The sequence below is a fragment of the Pelodiscus sinensis genome, chromosome 2 (genome assembly GCF_052426305.1).
Source record: "Pelodiscus sinensis isolate ZL-2025 chromosome 2, ASM5242630v1, whole genome shotgun sequence".
Taxonomy (NCBI): Eukaryota; Metazoa; Chordata; order Testudines; family Trionychidae; genus Pelodiscus; species Pelodiscus sinensis.
The window spans coordinates 68,855,853-68,874,371 of record NC_143053.1 but is presented as its reverse complement, the minus strand read 5'-3'; the positions used below and the strand labels follow the sequence as shown (position 1 = coordinate 68,874,371).

Genomic DNA, 18,519 nt, shown 5'->3' with positions numbered 1-18,519 from the left:
GCAGAAATCTGATTATGTGCAGTGAAAAACATTTCATACTTCAGAGTATTGCTATAGTAAGATACAATTACATAATTGTCAGGGATGTCCCTGTACTGGCAACTAATCTACAATTGGACTTTTTTTTAACTAACATAGAGAAATAAAGCATCCCCACATAAATGAACACACACCAAAAAGTGTTTTTCAAGGCCATTTCTGAAGGCATGTTATTACTTCTTTCTGATATCATGTCCTTGATTTTGACATTGTTCATGGTCCTTTACCTTATAATCCTATCCTTGATTTCTCTATGAGAAAGTTGACTGGTGTGGAAGTGATTGCTGTTAATGTACCTTCCATAATAATTAAAATAAATAAGTGCAAAGAGTAAATGTAAAGCTGAAAGCACATTCAGCAGGAGGTTACATAATATGAAACCTATCCAGGGTACAAAGTCATATGCAGAGGGCCAAAAGCTATGCATGTTTTTGAGAAATAAGGTGTATTCCATCTGGGACTAAATGCTTGAAAATGAGTTGCAATGAAATAAACCTGAGACTAACTTGGTAATGAGGATGATTTATTTTGATTCTCACTTCTGATTTCTGAGTTGTCGCTGCTGTTGTATACTTCATCCATGCAACTTTGCACAACTGGCAGTGCTGAATATAAACCAAAGCCATATGTTTATGTCCTTTTGCCAAACGACTACAGCAAATAGTTCCATTATTCCCTTAGGTAACTAATGTGTGCCAAGGATTTCTATTAGACTGCTTTACCAAGGCATCAAAGGGCAGAGCCACAGCTTTATGAAATTAAGGGGCAACTGCCAGCTTTGTATTTTTAGCACAAATTTAAAAAACTTATCCTGCATAAAGATTGCTTGATTCAATCTGAAATATGCTGCTATTTTTTTTAAACATGCAGCAGCTTTTGAACTTGAAAAAATGTTGAAGGTGATCTCTTCTTCTGTATCTTAGACTACTCCTGGGGGAAAATATATTAAGTTTTAAGAAATTGTTTCTTTTGGCAATATTATAAAAGATTCTGAATTACATTTTAGAGAAAACTAAGTACCTGACCAATCAGACAATCATGTGCCATCATTTTATAGAAAAAATAAATGTTTTAAAAATTAAAATCAACATATATTATCAAATTAAATATTTTATTAATATAAGTCATTGCTTACAAGTGAAATAAAAATTGTATGTTTTAAAATATCTTTTCAGTGATGAAAGGTTTGAGGAGATCTGAAAATATTTCTGCATCATGCCAATATATAGTGACAGAATTGGGTTCTGAAACAAAAAAGCCTATTTTTTAGTTATGCTAAATATTCAGGTATTTGACGATGGCCAGACATTGTTATACTTGATTTTTGCACTCTCTAATATTCTAAATACTGGCCAAAGTTGCTGGCAATAAGCAAACTTGCTATGGAAATAGCAATGCTACAAATAGATCACACATTTTCCTGAGTTTAATAGAGAAACATACTTTGACTGAAGTTCATTTTCATGAATGAATTCTCCCACCTTTGCCTGCTTCCAGGTGAAATCGTGTGCAGATTCCAAGTGATGAAATCCGTCACTTTGACCAAGATACTTTTGCTGATTTAACAAATAATCCTGAAATTCATTCTCTGAAAGAAAGAATACAAATACAGTACATAAAACACAAATGAAGTGGGACTGATGTAGCTCAAGTGGGGGAAAATATCCAGGTGCAGCAGTTTCTTGCAGGGTATTGCCAAGTTACATTGTAAACACACAAAAAAGTTTAATGCTACTGTTTAAGGGGACAACATCAAAGTCAACATTTTTTTAACTGCCTCTGGTCACAGCAAAAGTGCACTCATTCAAAGCTTAAGAATTTTACCTACAGCAAGAATATGTTCCTATTTTTGCTCTACTTTAAAAATACAAATCCAAGTATTTTCATCTCAGAAGCATAATGTCTTTTCAGACGTTTTTTACAACTTCTCGTATTAAGTTTTTGTATCTGGTGTTGAAAGTTTGCTGAGTGCTAGTTAATTGTTGAAAGGTACTAACAGTTTAAAATATTTGCATGCTGTCAGTGTTTCTTATATAAACGAACTGAAGAAAAGGCAGGAAGTTTCCTTGATCCTAATTTTGCAGTCTTTCTGTGAACAAATTCCCTCTGAAATCAATGGGAGCTCTGAGTGAAGATGAGTTGCAGGAGAAGAGGTATGTGGATGTACTGTACTGCAAGCCTTGTATTTAGAAGTGCTGAAAAACTTGCAGTTCCTGAAGACTTTAGTGAATGTCAGAGTCCTGGTGCTTTTGGAAATCAAGCCCTTTGTGTTCACTTATTTGCATAGAGTCTATCCCTTGTCACTATTGTCACCAGGGGCAGAAGTGGCAATGATAGACTGAAAGTGCTTTAAGAAGCATGTACAACTGCAGAGTTCCTTTTGCTATACTCTACAGGCTACGGCTACACTGGCATGATTTTCCGAAAATGCTTTTAACGTAAAAGTTTTCCGTTAAAAGCATTTTCGGAAAAGCACGTCTAGATTGGCAGGATGCTTTTCAGCAAAAGCACTTTTTGCGGAAAAGCGTCCATGGCCAATCTAGATGCGGTTTTCCGCCAAAAAGCCCCGATCGCCATTTTCGCGATCGGGGCTTTTTTGCGAAAAACACTACTGTGCTGTTTACACTGGCCCTTTTGCGAAAAAGTTTTTATTTTATTTTTATAATGGAGATTGCCTATCTCCTAGAACTGGAAGGGACCTTGAAAGGTCATTGAGTCCAGTCCCCTGCCTTCACAGCAGGACCAAGTACTATCCCTGATTAATTTTTGCCCCAAATGGCCTCCACAAGGATTGAACTCACAACCCTGGGTTTAGCAGGCCAATGCTCAAACCACTGAGCTATCCCTTTTGCCCAAAAAGGAGCAGCATAGTATTTCTGGAAAAGCACTGATGATCTTACATGAGATCGTCAGTGCTTTTCCGGAAATTCAAGCGGCCAGTGTAGACAGCTGGCAAGTTTTTCGGAAAAACTTGCCAGTCTAGACACAGCCTACAGTGTATTTAGTCAATGTACATATGATTAGTGCACACAATACAGTCTGGTGGCAAAATTTATCCTCCAATGTTTGGAACTTCAAGTCAAACTTTTCTATTCAGTTGACAAAGTTTGATGAAGCTTTGCCAATACAATTGGAATATGCTATTTAAAAAACTTGAAGGCTGTTTCATGGTGGCTGGATTATTCCTGACCCTCAAGCGATAAAATCTTTCCTTAAAATTCTATCAATCACTCTAGTTAAAGTGAAAAACATTGTATCTGGTAACAAAGCAGACAATCAAATGACATGGCAAGAAAAGATGAAATGACAAGTAGCCCAGCAGCTAAAAGGATTTTCAAGCTATCACAACCAATAATTTGCTGGAGAAGATGTTGTTTACCCTTGTTAGGCCCTTTTTCATTATTCTAATTCAACAGCAGTTTAAAAAACCAGACAGCAAGAGTTTTAAAGCTTCCCACCTGCCTTTTCCTCTTTGTTTGCAACACACTAACCTAACACAGAAAGATCCTGAAAACAGACACATGGTGGTGAAGCTCTTCCGACAGCCTGAAACTTAGCAGCTTTTTGTCTAAATCCCTATCATGTTATGTATTTATTAGTAATACATTTTCCATTTATTTTCTCAAAGATTGCCAATAAAGACCTAAATCACATAAGGGAGTAGCTGTAAACCCTCTGAGTTCCCTAATGTCAAACTCATTAGCATCCGAATAACCACACAGCAGCACATCATCTGCACAATTGCAATTTTTTACTACTTTTAATAGCGTTTCTCAAAGGGCTCATTTTCAACTTTCTTCAGTGGTTAGTTGGTTCTCAGGGGAAAAGGAGCTTCCTGACGCTCACAGCTTCCACTCAACAACCAGGCCGTTTGCTGTCAGATGCATCAGCCCTCTGCCCTAACCCCATCTGCTGTCTCTCTCATCCTAAGGGACTGAGAGTTAAGACAGCACAGCTGAGATCTACTTAGAAAAGTGCACAAAGGGCACAAAAATACATAACTTTTCACATTTACTTTTACATAATCGCTAACTGTATATTTTTTTTAAAAACATCTTGGTTTATAAAGGACCTTCTGGGAAAAGTGCATGCAACAGTGCAATTTTCAATTTGATTCCTATCTGCTTTGTGATTTAGAGATCATTAGCAATCTTTATAAAGGAGAGATTATTAAAGTCGGATAATAGTAAGACTATAAAACTTCTCTGGTCAATTTTAACTACAGATATAATTTTATCAATAGTTTTAGATGTGCTGGCCTTCTGATTGTTTCAGATTACAAGGGACTAGCTACCATACAGCTGATTTCAGGGTGAGCCCACATTTTTGCAGAAGAGATTATATTTCTTAAAACCGATAATATATTTTAACATACCTGTCATGTTAACTAACAATTAGGTATGTCAGATTACATTGGGTCATAGGATGTAATGAAACTTGATGTGTGTGTCATGTGTGTTACCAGTCCCAAGGACCACTTACTTATGATTCAAATACAATACTGGGACCAGATATTGCAGGTAGCAAATTATTTATTTTATACAAAGGATAGATTATGATTTTCTCTAATGATTAAAAAGCAAGCAATTTGGTGAACAAAATATTTATTTCACTATAGAAGCAATAGCCTTTTTGAAGAAAAAAATTTAAGAAAATTAACTATGGGCCAAATGTTGAGAGAGAGTATAGTGCATAAGTAAAAGAGCTGTCTGCCACTGTGCAGGTGTCCTTCATCCCAAGCCATTAGGCAATTTCTGAAGCTGGCCAACAGCCTCTATTGTCCAGCCTTGCTGAAAGAAGACAGGAGGTCTCAGATACGGATGTGGTTTAATTTGGCAACTTTATTTGCTTATAATATCTAGGAGTATGTGGCATATATAATGGAAGTGTCCTATTAATCTGTCTATACAGGTTCTTGCAGTATCTATCACCATAGTACCCAAGCATATCCCAATGAAGGGATTTGGTTCAGTTGATCCAAGTTTTGCATGAATCCACTGAACCAAGTCAGTGGAGAGCTGAGGAGACTTATCATGGAGATTCCTTCAATAAAAGTACAGGACTAGAAATACACCACATGAAGTCAACACCACTATTAGCCATGCAGCTAACATAAGATTTCTAACTGCCTATGAACCTTATCTACCAAATGGACACTGAAAATTCAGCTTGAATGGTAAAATATACACTCAAAAAAAGATGGCGAAAACATTCCATTTTATTTGTTATTGTTACTGCTCCAAGCTGAAGGAAGAGATCCTGAAGGTTTGCTATGAGTGTTTTTATTCATAGCCACTTGCAGTGCAAAGCTTAGGGTGGCCTCCAAAGTCCAAACCTAATTCATACCAGAATGCTGATATAAATCACAGCTTGGACTCTAGTCCTGAAATCTGATACCATGACCCCTGCAGTATCTCACTGATCTCAATGGGGCCACACTAGAGGGTATGGATCCAGGCCCTTGAATCAGATTACAAAATCACACCCTTAATTATTTATAAAATGTTGATTTCTGAGAACTTTAATATGAAAAATAAATATGCTGCACATGTAGATAATTTGACTATAAAATGTGTATTTTCTTTCTTTATCTGCGTGCACACACACAACGTAATACACAATCTGTACTATATCTGGAAGACCAAGTCCCTCTCAAGACCAAGATTAGTTTGCTACTCATTAAGTTGATTTTCTTTCATTTATTGAAATCCTAAATGATAAAAGCAATGATGAAAGTAAAACCAATAGTCATTTAAAACAGAGAACATTCAACACAGAATACAACCCCCCCCCCACAAACATTAAAAACAAAGCCCACCACATTTATCAATGTAATTCAAAAATAATTATTCATATGTATAATAAATAACAATGGTTTCTCTTTGCACAAGTAACATAACATGTTCTAAGAAAATTAAAGATCTATAGACCCCTCAAGCGTAAACTTGAATAGGAAATATTCAACAGAAAACCAAATTGTACTCCATTTGATTTAGGCCCTCATTCTGCATAGACTTAAACACATGTGGAACTTTACACAGGGCTGTAATCTCATTATCTTGAATATTATGCACACACTTATGTCCTGTTCAGAGAAGATGCAAAACCATGTATCTACTGTTAAACACGTTACTAGGCCTATTGGTTTCAATGGGACTACTCATGCACAGCATTGTTGGCAGAATTGAGACTTTACAGTGGAGTGTCCTTGGGGCAGAGAACTTGTCTTTATCCTTATTGTGTTAAATGCCCAGCACACTTCTGCACTTCATAAATTAAAATCCATTCTAATTAGATTGGTGCTTTATTTCCATACATCAGGCTTACCTTTGTTTTACCTATTAGTGTATTGTGATGAACATGAGGTCATTTTGCCTGTGCTAGAAAGCCTTATAAAACCAGCATTTGTCCTTTCAGTACCTGTAAAAATTCACCCTCAGCTCTCTTTCTCTCTCTCTCTCTCTTTTAAACACTGCAGTAATTCCAATACCATGTGCAAGATCATATTTCGCCTCGCAGAAGGGTTTAACTTTCACCTGATTTAAGCAACAAAATATCCCTCAAAGAAGCCGGAGGCCTCACTGTAATTAACATAACTGCATTTAGATGTTATTCATGACTGATAATTCCAACACCTTGTGGAGAAAAAAAAAAAAAAAAAGGTTGCATGCTGTAAACATTATAAACATATTCAAATAAGCTTAACACAATCTGCCATGCTTATTTCTGCCTAGATCATGGACCAGTGAAATGGTTAATGCAAATGGATTTATAATTTGCTTTGGGGGGCCAGTTTCTTCTCCTTATTTATTAGCCCAGCTGATGGGGCAGATTTGATGAGGCACTTCTGGAATAATTGAGTCATCACACAAAGAAGGCTGCTAGCATTCAGAGTGGTTTTATCAGCAGCAAGCAGGCCTGATTACTGACAATTACACTCTGATCCGGTGATGGAGGAGAAAGAGCCAACGAGTGGGAAATGTCCGTGTTTCTATCCAGGAATAATTTCTACATTCATTTTACATGCTAAGTGTTTCCTATCTCTGCATAATAAACTGTAAACAGGAATAGATGGCACAATGTCCCTTAATATTTCCTGGTAATGAAGACACAAATGTACAGTGAGTGCTGATAAATATAGATGAAACATAAGCTATTCTCTGAGTCTGTATTGTTACCTTTAAAATAAATTCATTTTGGAGGTAAAAGCATAATCATAGCTAATGCAAAAAAATGACAGAAGATTGAAGCTGTCCTTGTAACTACACAGAAACTTTGTAAAAGTCCTGTTAATCACTGCAGCTTTAGAGGCTCGCAAGCTGAAGGTGATATACAGGAAAGTACATCATTTTGTTCCTCAACAGTCAGCTAGGTAAGAACTCTGTTAGTTAGACACTGTAAAGGAGAGCAACAACAGTGACCTCCATTAACACTTCACAGAGAGCACATCTCAATGCTAAACTGAAAAACAATGAAGCTAGCACTAGAAGACATCTTCACTATGATAAATTCCCATTTCCCTCCCATCGGGCCTTTAAGAAGAGAGTGTTTATTACAAATAATAAAGTTAGAGCTTAGACTGCATGTGTTGTTATGCTTATCAATGTATTACTGTCTTCAGGATGATTTTTTGACCACTAATATGTGATTTATGAACAAAATTTTAAAAGCAGAGCCTGGCGGGTGGGGAGAACCCTGTTTTCTCCCTGACACAAAGAACAGAGGAAAAAGCACAAATTCACGAGTTGAAATATGATTTTGTATTTGTAGACGGGCATTTATGGATTTCAGCTGGAAAATGTCAACACCTTAATCTATCCAGAATTTTCTTTATTAGAGTTGGTCAGGCATGAACCACTGAATAATAAACTTCTGCGTTCTTGTTTCTTCTTTTCCCTCTTTTTAAGCTACTTCGTAACTTCAAAAGAACTAAAAGTTGTTTTCTGGTCTCTCGTGGTAACTATGGCAACTATTTTCATTAAATTAAGCACTTAACTTCAAGGCTTGTGTTATGGTAATATGCATTATTTTGAGTAAAAATAAATGATAACATTATGATTTAAGAGCACTTTTTATACAAAGTTCAAAGAGCATGCCCCATTGACTCTGTAATACAGTGGTGCTTTTATTTTCAAATGTATCTTTTCTTTTAAGTCCATGCAATTTTTCTTGCATAGACTTGATGCAGTGAGGTTCTGAGAGTGAGGAATTGCTGCTATTGATTTTAGCAGGAGCTGACAGCACTCAGCACATCAACAGTTGCAGGACTGAACCCAAAGTGAAAAAACTTGCTCAAAAAAACCCCAAACGAAAAAAAAAACCAAACAAACAACCCAAATGTTATAGGAAGTTATATTTGAGTCTTATATTTTCAGTTACATAGCAGCGGCATTCATATAGCTCCAGGAAGAATTGGGCAGCGTTGTTCGCTAGTCCTGCTAGTTACAGTCCAGTGCTGAAGTTCTTGTATATGTAAAATTCATACTAAATTGGATGGGTCTCCCTTGATATCCCAGGGACTTTTGTGTGTGTACAATCACTGTAGCACAGGGCTGTTAAAGATATGTTAGAGCAGATTAGACTTTGTCAAAATGATCATCACTTCTCAAATATTTAAAGTTTTAATCTCTGTTACTACTTTTCTTGTCTGTGATTTCTGGCTGTCCTAACCAAATTCTGTGGGAGTAACATGACAGCTAGAATTGGTATAAAGAAACTCCTTATATAGTATAAGGAAATGCGGTTAATTAACTTATTTAATTATTGTCTTTTGTTCATTCTCAGACGTGGAGCCAAATGGTACAATGAATCTAAAATACAAGTTATTATTTAGAAAGAGACAAACACCACTCAGTGTTCAGATGCATTCATCTTCTTCAGTGGGCTCTCTCTTCATTAGGCATGACAGACGTATTCTAAGGAGTGGGGAAAGTCACACAAAAGGAAGAAGTGTGCCATCCTTCAACATGCAAATCACACATGTTCATTAACTTCAAGAGAGTCATGTGAAGTACAGTCTTTCACCACATAAGGGACTTCAATGACCCTAACTAGTGAAAACAATGAGACTTGCTTGTACTAGTGCACTACTCTTAGGAGCCTGGGGCCATGGTGAGCAACAGAGAAAAAACTTGGAAAACAGAACAACAAAGACGATGCATATGTGACAACTGAACGGGGCCTTATTTGCCTGATACCAAAGCAGCTTGCTTGATGCCAAAGCACTGACTAGATTTATTCCGATGGATTCCCTCATGTGGCTAAGAGGTGTTCAGCAGAGGCTTAGAGTGTTGGTATGTCTTGTAAGTCTTTGTGGTTGTGCCCCGCTGACTATATGTATAAGGGGACATTCTAGCAGTGCAGCAACATTCTGACTATGCTCTTCTTTTTCCTGGACTATGCTAGGCCCAGAAAAAGGCTGGTACGAAACCACTACAGCAGCTTTATGCCCTCTTAGGATTTCCTTTCCCTGAGGGAGGCTGAATAAACTTACTCATTGGTACTACAGGAGCAGTACAAAAATCTCTACCGGGACCAAGGCTCTGTTAGATAATATACAAGAGAGGCACCTTGAAGTGAATGGGACTGTAAGAAAACTTCTTTCCTGTCTCTGACACTGATGTATTTTGTGACCTAGGTTAAGTCATTTAACATTCAACTAAAAATAAGAACAACGATGCTGATCCTACTTTGCAAAGTATGCTTTGCATCTATGAATGCAGCATGTTATAAAGGTGCTAAATATTATTATTATAATCAGTTTACCAGAACTTCAGTACTTCAGCTTTCTCTGAGAGGCATGCTGCTATCTAACTACTATATTATTGTTCATTAAAAAAAGTTTTTCTTTCTCACCAAACTTTCCCAAGAAAAAATGTGAAAAACAATATTTCCAAGAAGAATGGCTATTAAGGAAAAAATGATTGTATGGGAAGGTAAATGGCTGGCCCTTTATCTGCCACGTTTTTCACAAAATCAGGAGATTGTTTCACTACCCAAACACATGCCTTCTGAAAAGTTTGCTTTGTTAGTCGATTAAATGCTTTAATATTAGACATAAATCATTCTGTCAGCAAATATACTTAGTTCTTTCTGACTTGAATGCTTTTGCCCCTCATTGATGGAAAACATTACAGTGAAGGATGTAAAATCCTGGTTAATCAGATAACCAGTCAAATGTTAGGTTAACCTAACATTTAACCAGTTAACTGACTAAGTGGGATCTGGGTGGGGGACTATTCTAGCTTGGCTGCAGCAGCCCTCCTCCTGCATGGCTTCTGCTCCCAGTCCCACATTGGGTTTGGCTGCCAGCTCCAAGCCCCCACATGGGTGCTTGGACGCCACCGGCTCATGGCTCCCAACTCCCCTGGGAGCATCCCCTGTCAGCAGCAGGCTGCACTCCCTGTGGACAGATGCTGATTCAGATGCTGGCGCAGCCCCTGGCTGTGGGGCACCCTGGCCCTCCAGATGAGAGCATCCTCTGTCCACAGCCGCCCCCCTGTGGGCCTAAGCAGCCCCCTACCCAGGGGAGGCGGGGAGCTGCTCCAGCTCTCACCAGTTACCGGCTAACCTTTCACATCCCTAATTATATTATGTGCAAATGTTTTTGTACTGTGTGACTTCAAATACTGTACAGACACAGTAAACACTAAGTAGCATTTAAAGGAAACTGAACTTCTAAAGGGAAAAGTTTTGGCTCATGTGAATGTGACAAACACAGAGTAAAAAAACATCTAAACACACATCTAAGCTTAATCTTGATTCAAAATGAAAAAAAATGGTGCTTTAAAAACCTACCTACTGTAACATATTATGTCCCACTAGTGACATAATAACGCTCCATCATTCCGTTATCGAAAATTAAGGCCATCAGCACAGAATGGCTGTATCTTCGCTGCAATGCTATTTCAGGATACTGGAGTATCCCGAAATAGCTATCCCGTGTCTTAACAACAAGCCCATCATTTCGGGCTCGCAATTCTGATGTCTCTGTAAACCATTCCACAAGGAATAAGGGATGTTTTGGAATAGCAGGTTATTTTGAAATTTGGTACTGTGTAGACAGTGCCAAATTATGAAATAAGCTGTTTTGAAATAAAATATGCAATGCGGGTGGCTCAAATTGTGAACTACAGTATAGTGTGGACATACCCTTAGAGGGTCATATTGGCTATGTCTACACTACAAAGTTAATTCGAACTAACAGACGTTAGTTCGAATTAACTTTGATAGGCGCTACACAGGAAAATCGCTAGTTCGAACTTAATTCGAACTAGCGGAGCGCTTAATTCGAACTAGGTAAACCTCATTCTACGAGGACTAACGCCTAGTTAGAATTAAGTAGTTCGAATTAAGGGCTGTGTAGACCCTTAATTCGAACTAGTGGGAGGCTAGCCCTCCCCAGCTTTCCCTGGTGGCCACTCTGGGCACCACCAGGGAAACTCGTCTGTCCCCCTCCCGGCCCCGGAGCCCTTAAAGGGGCATGGTCTGGCTACGGTGCCAGGTGCAAGGTGCAAGTCTGCCAGCACCCAGCCAGCAGACCCTGCACCTGGCACGGCACGAACCAGCCACCCGCTGCCACCCAGCCCTACGCCTCTTCCCAGGACCAGGCTGGCGGCTCCCGGGAGCCTGCCCAGGTCCGCAAGAGGCAGGCGCCCCCAGGTCTAGTGCGGAGATCGTGGACCTCATCCACGACCTCCGCACTAGGTACAGGAAAGTGGCCATCTAGGGCAGGAGAGCTGCCAGCCTGGCCACCCAGGAGCAGGTTTGCATGAAAATCAGGGTGGTCCAGTGAGAACCCCGACCCTGAGCCCTGAGCTTAGAATGGCCGTACTGGGTCAGACCAAAGGTCCATCTAGCCCAGTAACCTGTCTGCCAACAGCGGCCAACACTAGGGACCCTGGAGGGGATGGACCGAAACAATGACCAAGCCATTTGTCTCGTGCCATCCCTCTCCAGCCTTCCACAAACAGAGGCCAGGGACACCATTTCTACCTCCTGGCTAATAGCACTCCATGGACCCAACCTCCATGACTTTATCTAACTTCTCTTTAAACTCTGTTCTAGTTGTAGCCTTCACAGCCTCCTGCAGCAAGGAGTTCCACAGGTTGACTATTTGCTTTGTGAAGAAGAACTTTCTGTTATTAGTTTGAAGTCCACTACCCATTCATTTCATTTGGTGTCCTCTAGTCCTTCTATTATGGGAACTAATGAAGAACTTTTCTTTATGCACCCTCTCCACACCATTCATGCTTTTATAGACCTCTATCCTGTCCCCCCTCCGTCTCCTCTTTTCTAAGCTGAGAAGTACAGTCTCTTTAGCCTCTCTTCATATGGGACCTGTTCCAAACCCCTGATCATTTTAGTTGCCCTCCCTTCTCCCACCCTCTCTCTTCCCCTCTCCCACCTCCTTTTCCCAGTCTCCCCCAGTTTTGTTCAATAAAGAGAGTTTCTATTTTTGACCACACGTGTCCTTTATTTTGTACATCAGGAAGAGGGGCTAGGAAGGGGTAAGTGGAAGGAGGTGAGGGAGGAATGGGGTACAAGCCCCCGATGGGGAGGACTGGGATGGCTCTGAGGGCTCCTCGGGGTGGAAGCTGTCCTGCAGCCCCCCAATTGCCCTCTCCCCAGATGGCAGCCTGCGGCAAGTGCAGCCGGGCTGATGGCCGAGTCCTGTGATATGCCGAGTGTGGGCATTCATTGCACTCCAAGCCAGGACTGCTTTGCTGTCCCTCATCAAGTTAGACAAGTGAGTGGGGAACCTCTGAGAACTGTCTGTCCGGGGTGGGGGTCGGGTCCCTTTAAGCACAGCCCTCGGCTAGCCTGAGACAGCAGCTCCACGCTCTAAGTCCTAATCTGATGCCCTGCCGGCACTGCTTCAAGCCATCCTTAACCTCAGTTCAGGGTCCACTCAATGTGGACATGCTAGTTCGAATTAGCAAAACGCTAATTCGAACTAGTTTTTAGGTCTAGATGCACTAGTTCGAATTAGCTTAGTTCGAATGAACTAATTCGAATTAAGTTACCGTAGTTTGAATTAGTGCTGTAGTGTATAGACATACCCTAAGAGATCAATTATACGTATTGGATGATATTTTTTTTGTGTGTTCTCCGTAGTTGTGATTCTATACAATTTACATTCAGATTCTTACCCAGATCCTGTGTTCACAGAGGTGAATGGTAAAACTCCCATTGACTTCATTGGCTCATATTCTTATTGTTTATATTCTAATAGCACTCACATTGTGCTGGGGGCTCGTCACATATGTATATGAAGACAGAACTCCTGCTTTGAAGAGTTTAGAATCTAAGCTAGTTGAAAACTTCTGAAATATCATAAATACATTCAAATGCAGTACTTTTGAAAATTTCTATAGCATGCTCATGACTTTAATTGATAGTTTTATTATTTTTGATAATAAGGACTGAATCCTGAGTCATAAGTCTGAATATGCTACTGTCCCGTCCTTTGGATCCCATATGAAATCAAGGGCTCCATCTTTTCTATGGGCACTTCAACTCTCCAAATATTTGCAGAAAGTGTGTGCTGCTGGCTTTTTGTGTGTGCAGGGAATATGTCTTTTTATTTAATCTTTGTTAATGCACTCTAACAAAAGGAACATTTCTTCTGGAGTTGACTGCATTGCCATTGATCTGAAACATTTTCAAACACAAAAGAAATACATACCTGGGAAGAATATATCAGCATAGCACTGTCACCAGATCTATGCTGGCATCACTCCAGAACTCCATATATACTTATGAGTCTATACTGATGGATGGGGGGTTTCTGTCAGCATAGGAACACCACCTCCCTGAATGATGGTAGCTACAGTGACAGAAGCATGCTTCTGTTGACGTAGTTGCATCTTTACCAGGGGTTAAGCCAGCACAGGGGTGTGGAATTTTCACAATCCTGACCAAAGCAGCTATATCAATCTCCCTTTTAAGTTCAGGACTCAGTTACGTGATAACAACATCCAACCATGTATCTATGAGCTGCTTTATGTGAAATAACTATTCTACACCTTAATGGCATATGCCATATATTTCTATGCATTGTCCAGAGATTTGGGGACAGTCCTCAAATATTCAAAGAGAGGGAAATATTTATAGTTTATACACCCTCCAGCAACAGCCAAATGGTGTGTGCTGATCTCTGAACAAACCTCTTTTAGACTGAAAACCTTTTGTTCATTAGGTACCATTCTAGGCTCCTTTTTAGGGGCCACACCTGAGAGGGAAAGTGAATTATCAATGACTTTAAAAAAAAAGAATCAGTGGTTTAACACTAATTTCTAATCAGATCGTACAGAAAGGAACAGCTCGCATGGCAGCTGTACTTTTCCCAGGGTTAATTACCTTTCACTGCTCTCTACTAATGAGTCAGCTGTTCCTGTCATCACACAACTACACTGTGTTCATCTGTAGCTCTAGCTGTGGACAAACACAGTAGCTAGAGCTCTGTTTACATATTGGTGATGTTTGTTGTGCAAAGATTTTGCAAAGCAGTTTAAAAAATACCTGAAACTTCTTTTACTTTTATATCTTTTTGCATGTAAATCTCTCTTAATCGGAGAATATTTCTCCCAAGGTCACTGAATTAATAAACAGGCCTGAAAAGTCAAGCCACAGAAAATAAGAGAAATGCATGAGATTGTTTCATTACAGACATAACACCTTATTTTGTGGAGTTCAGACATCTATACTTATCTGGAATGTCCTACATGTGTTGTGGGTAAGAAAGTTTACTTAGAATATGGGGGTGTTAAGTGGTAAAATTTTTTGTAAAATATGATTATCTATAAGTGCACACAATACTGGATACAATAGTATGTTAGGCTATGTCTATACTGCGGAGCTATTTTGGGATACTGGAAGTATCCCAAAATAGCTATTCCACATCTTTTGAGCAAGCCCGTTACAGGCAGTCCCTGGGTTACATGGATCCGACTTACATCAGATCCCTACTTACAAACGAGGTGAGGCAACCCCGCACTAGCTGCTTCCCCCCAGCAGACCAGGGAGACGCGAAGCTAGCGCCCTCCTCCCCAGCAGATGAGGGAGACACAGAGCGGCTTTTCTCAGCAGACACCTCAGCTTGAGAATAAAGGACTGAGGGAAGTGAAGTGTGGGAGAATAAAACTGAGCTCTGGAGAAATGTTTGGCTAGAGTTTCCCCTACAATATGTACCAGTTCCGACTTACATACAAATTCAACTTAAGAACAAACCTACAGTCCCTATCTTCTACGTAACCCGGGGACTGCCTGTATTTCAAAATATAATGGGCTCACTATTTCGACATCCCTTTAAACCTCATACCTCGAGAAGTAAGGGACATTTCAGAACAACAGGTTATTTAGAAATTTGGTGCTGTGTAGATAGCAGAAAATTTTGAAATAAGCTATTGCAAAATTAACTCGAAATAAACTATGCAATTTGCATAGCTCAAATTGTGTAGCTTGTTGTTAGCTCGGGGTGCAGTGCTGGATGCACCATGGAATTAGTTTATTTTACTATTATGACAAAATATAAGCTTTAAATCATCACTTGATAATATTTTCATGCCATTAAAAAAACAGAAACTTGAAAAGCATGTTTTCCCTTGAGGGAATAGGATGTTGTGTCTTCTGTATCTGAACCATAACTTGGCAGATCCAATTTTCTCCTCTTTTAACCTCAGACCAAAGGATCATATAAGACTATGTAAGGCTCTGAGCCTGGTCTTATTAAAGTCAATAAGAGTTTTGCTATAGGCTTCAGTGAGAGTAAGTTTCAACCAATATTTATAAGTGCTCTGTGTCCTTAATCTATATTTGCATTCTAAAATAAATATCTATGTGAAAATGTCTGATTTATGGATCTGCTTCACATACTCAGGATCATATTTGTTGACTTCAGTGGTAAAAGTCCATTTTCACAGATTTTCATCCTGTTCACAATAGAAATCCAGCACACCACAAAAGAGTTCTCTGGCTGTTGTACTTTCAACAGAATTGTGAACATACCTTTTGGACCAAATTATTTTCTTTGTTACAGTCATGCAACCCTACTGAAGACAATAGTGATAAGGTGTAGATAGGGTCAGAATATGGTGTGCTAGAAATGTAGTATTTGTGATAGTGTTGAACAGAAAGATTTTCCAATCCCAGGGTTTTCAGGGTTGGCTATTAGGAGCTAAACAAATTTGATCTGTAAATTGTTGAGGCAACAATAAACATGAGACTTCAAGATGTCACTGGGAATAATAGAACCACACTTTAATGTCATGAGAGCACTTACTGTTGACCAATCTGGGGCACTCATTTCTTCATTGCTCCCCAACGCCCCATGAGTCCAGACAGTGAAAATCCAGGGATTGTACAGTTATGGGAATCTATCTATCTATCTATCTATCTATCTATCTATCTATCTATCTATCTATCTATCTATCTATCTATCTATCTATCTATCTTCATTAGAAGAAATTCTCACAGGTAGTTTTGGATTTTAGGTGAAAATGAAATTATTAAAATTTCACTATCCAAGTTGAAAGGTTGACAGAAACCTCAAATCACTCCGTTTGGTCTAGGGACCCGTTTCCCTACACTATTACCTTCATTCAACATACTTTCTAGACTGTCTTGCCATCCCAGTGGGCCCTCAAACACATTCTTCCTCCTTCCACCATACCTTGTACAACCCTCCCCCCTTTAGGAATCTTCTAAGTGATTCTTAGAAAGGCTATTTCCACACTATGTAGGAAGAATGCATGGAATTTTCAGTGCGACTTCCAGTCATTCCTGCGGTGTACTGAGGTTACATTGGGATTGTAGTGAAACTCACTGGGGTTCTCTTGGAAGCAGGAGTAGGACTCTTTCTTCGCCCATCATGAATGGGCCAGAGTGATGGAGGACAGTGTGTTCTTAGGGTGAAGATGTGCCTTCTTGCTGTTTCCCACCTTGGAAATGCAAAAGGGAGGAAACATACCAGATATTTCCCCTGAAGGCTTTCAGGATAAAAACCACGAAGTCACCTTGATGGCTTAAGTTAAAATATTTTATTAACTCATTGCCTTTAAATATTACCAGTCTGATTTAGATATTTTTACATTCCAAGGATAAGGAATACCAGAAACATCATACAAATGGGAAAAACAAATACAAGTTTTGAAGAGTGCACATTGGCCCAAAGCTTCCTTTAAAATGTTGAGGTTTGCCATTTAAAAAGATTACAGTATTATTATTTCTATTGAGTAAATATAGCGAATCTGTGTATTATAATTAATAATAATATAATTCCTACAGAGTTGTACACAAATATGTTAGGCATTAATCTAAGATACTCTGGGCACTACATAAAAAGCTACTTGTCTGCTCCTGCCAGGAGGAGGACAAGAAGCAATGGAAGTGGTTTAATTAGGCTACCACTTTATTCCCATGAAATATCTGAGAGTACCTGACAATAAATTGAACAGTGCAGGTCATCATCCTTCTCTTACTCATTTCCACATAGTTCCCTGCTGCCTTCCCCTCACATGAGGTGAAATAGGGCTGGAAAATGAGTTCCAGATTACGAGTCTCCTCCCTCGCCCTTTATCTCTCTTAAAGGATGCTTGCCTTCAAGCTTCTTTTAAAATTCATTTTATCTAATAACCATATCCCTTCCATACTGAGAACCTTCAGTGGACATCTGCTTTGAGTTTTATGTACTAAGTTGTGACATTATATCCTAAACTATCTACTCCACCCCACCAGCTCTCAAACTACCTGTGGGCATGGCAAAAATCCCCACCCTGTCTCAGCTAATTTGGCAGTAATGGAAACATTCCTGTGGCGTACACAGCAAGGACTGGCAGTTTCACAAACTGTGGAAAGGGAGCCGGAAACGCCTGCAGGGCTGGGAAGCAAAGCACTGACTGACTAGATGTTTTCCAGTTTCCCAAGATGCCCTGCACTACATTCCACATCTCCACAGAGCCCAGTGACTGAAGGTGAGGCCAGGTACTGTGGGATGCATACCCACACTGCATTGCTCTTTCTATTGATGGGGGAGCTAAAAATGTGGCCATGCTATGTCGACAGAGGGTGGCAGTATAAATATGCTTTGTCTACGTTCTGTTGTGCATCTTTTGCATGTCGACATTACTTTCATTACCAAAAATTTGCAATGTAGACATACCCAATGAAAATGGGAAACTACTATAATGCCCTCAGTGGGCCATGAGGAAACTGATCTTTTTGCAAATTGTGTGGATGACCGAGGTTGAGTGCTGTCTGCTTAATCCTGGTCAGCAAGGACTTTTTCATGAATCCCCACCCCCTATGCACTCACTCTTCTGGTCCTTAGGAAGGAGAATGACCCTCACATGATCTGGTTGTTTCATCCTCTTCTCTTCTTCCCTGTCACATCTCTGTAAATTTCCCCCCATCCCCTCTCCTACCTGTTACAGAGAAAAGGTCTCTTAAAAGAGGCAAATACGTTTTCCTCTGCCAAGCCAG

At 39.7% G+C, this 18,519-nt stretch overlaps 1 protein-coding gene across 1 annotated transcript in view; it reads right to left on the bottom strand.

Moving 5' to 3' along the window:
* Positions 1–18,519, bottom strand: part of ST18 (ST18 C2H2C-type zinc finger transcription factor) — a 131,868-nt gene that overhangs the window by 98,634 nt on the left and 14,715 nt on the right. Inside the window, exon 2 of the mRNA XM_089776258.1 lies at positions 1,521–1,627. The gene's annotated coding sequence lies outside the window, so the exon portion shown is untranslated. The remainder of the gene's footprint in view (positions 1–1,520; positions 1,628–18,519) is intronic.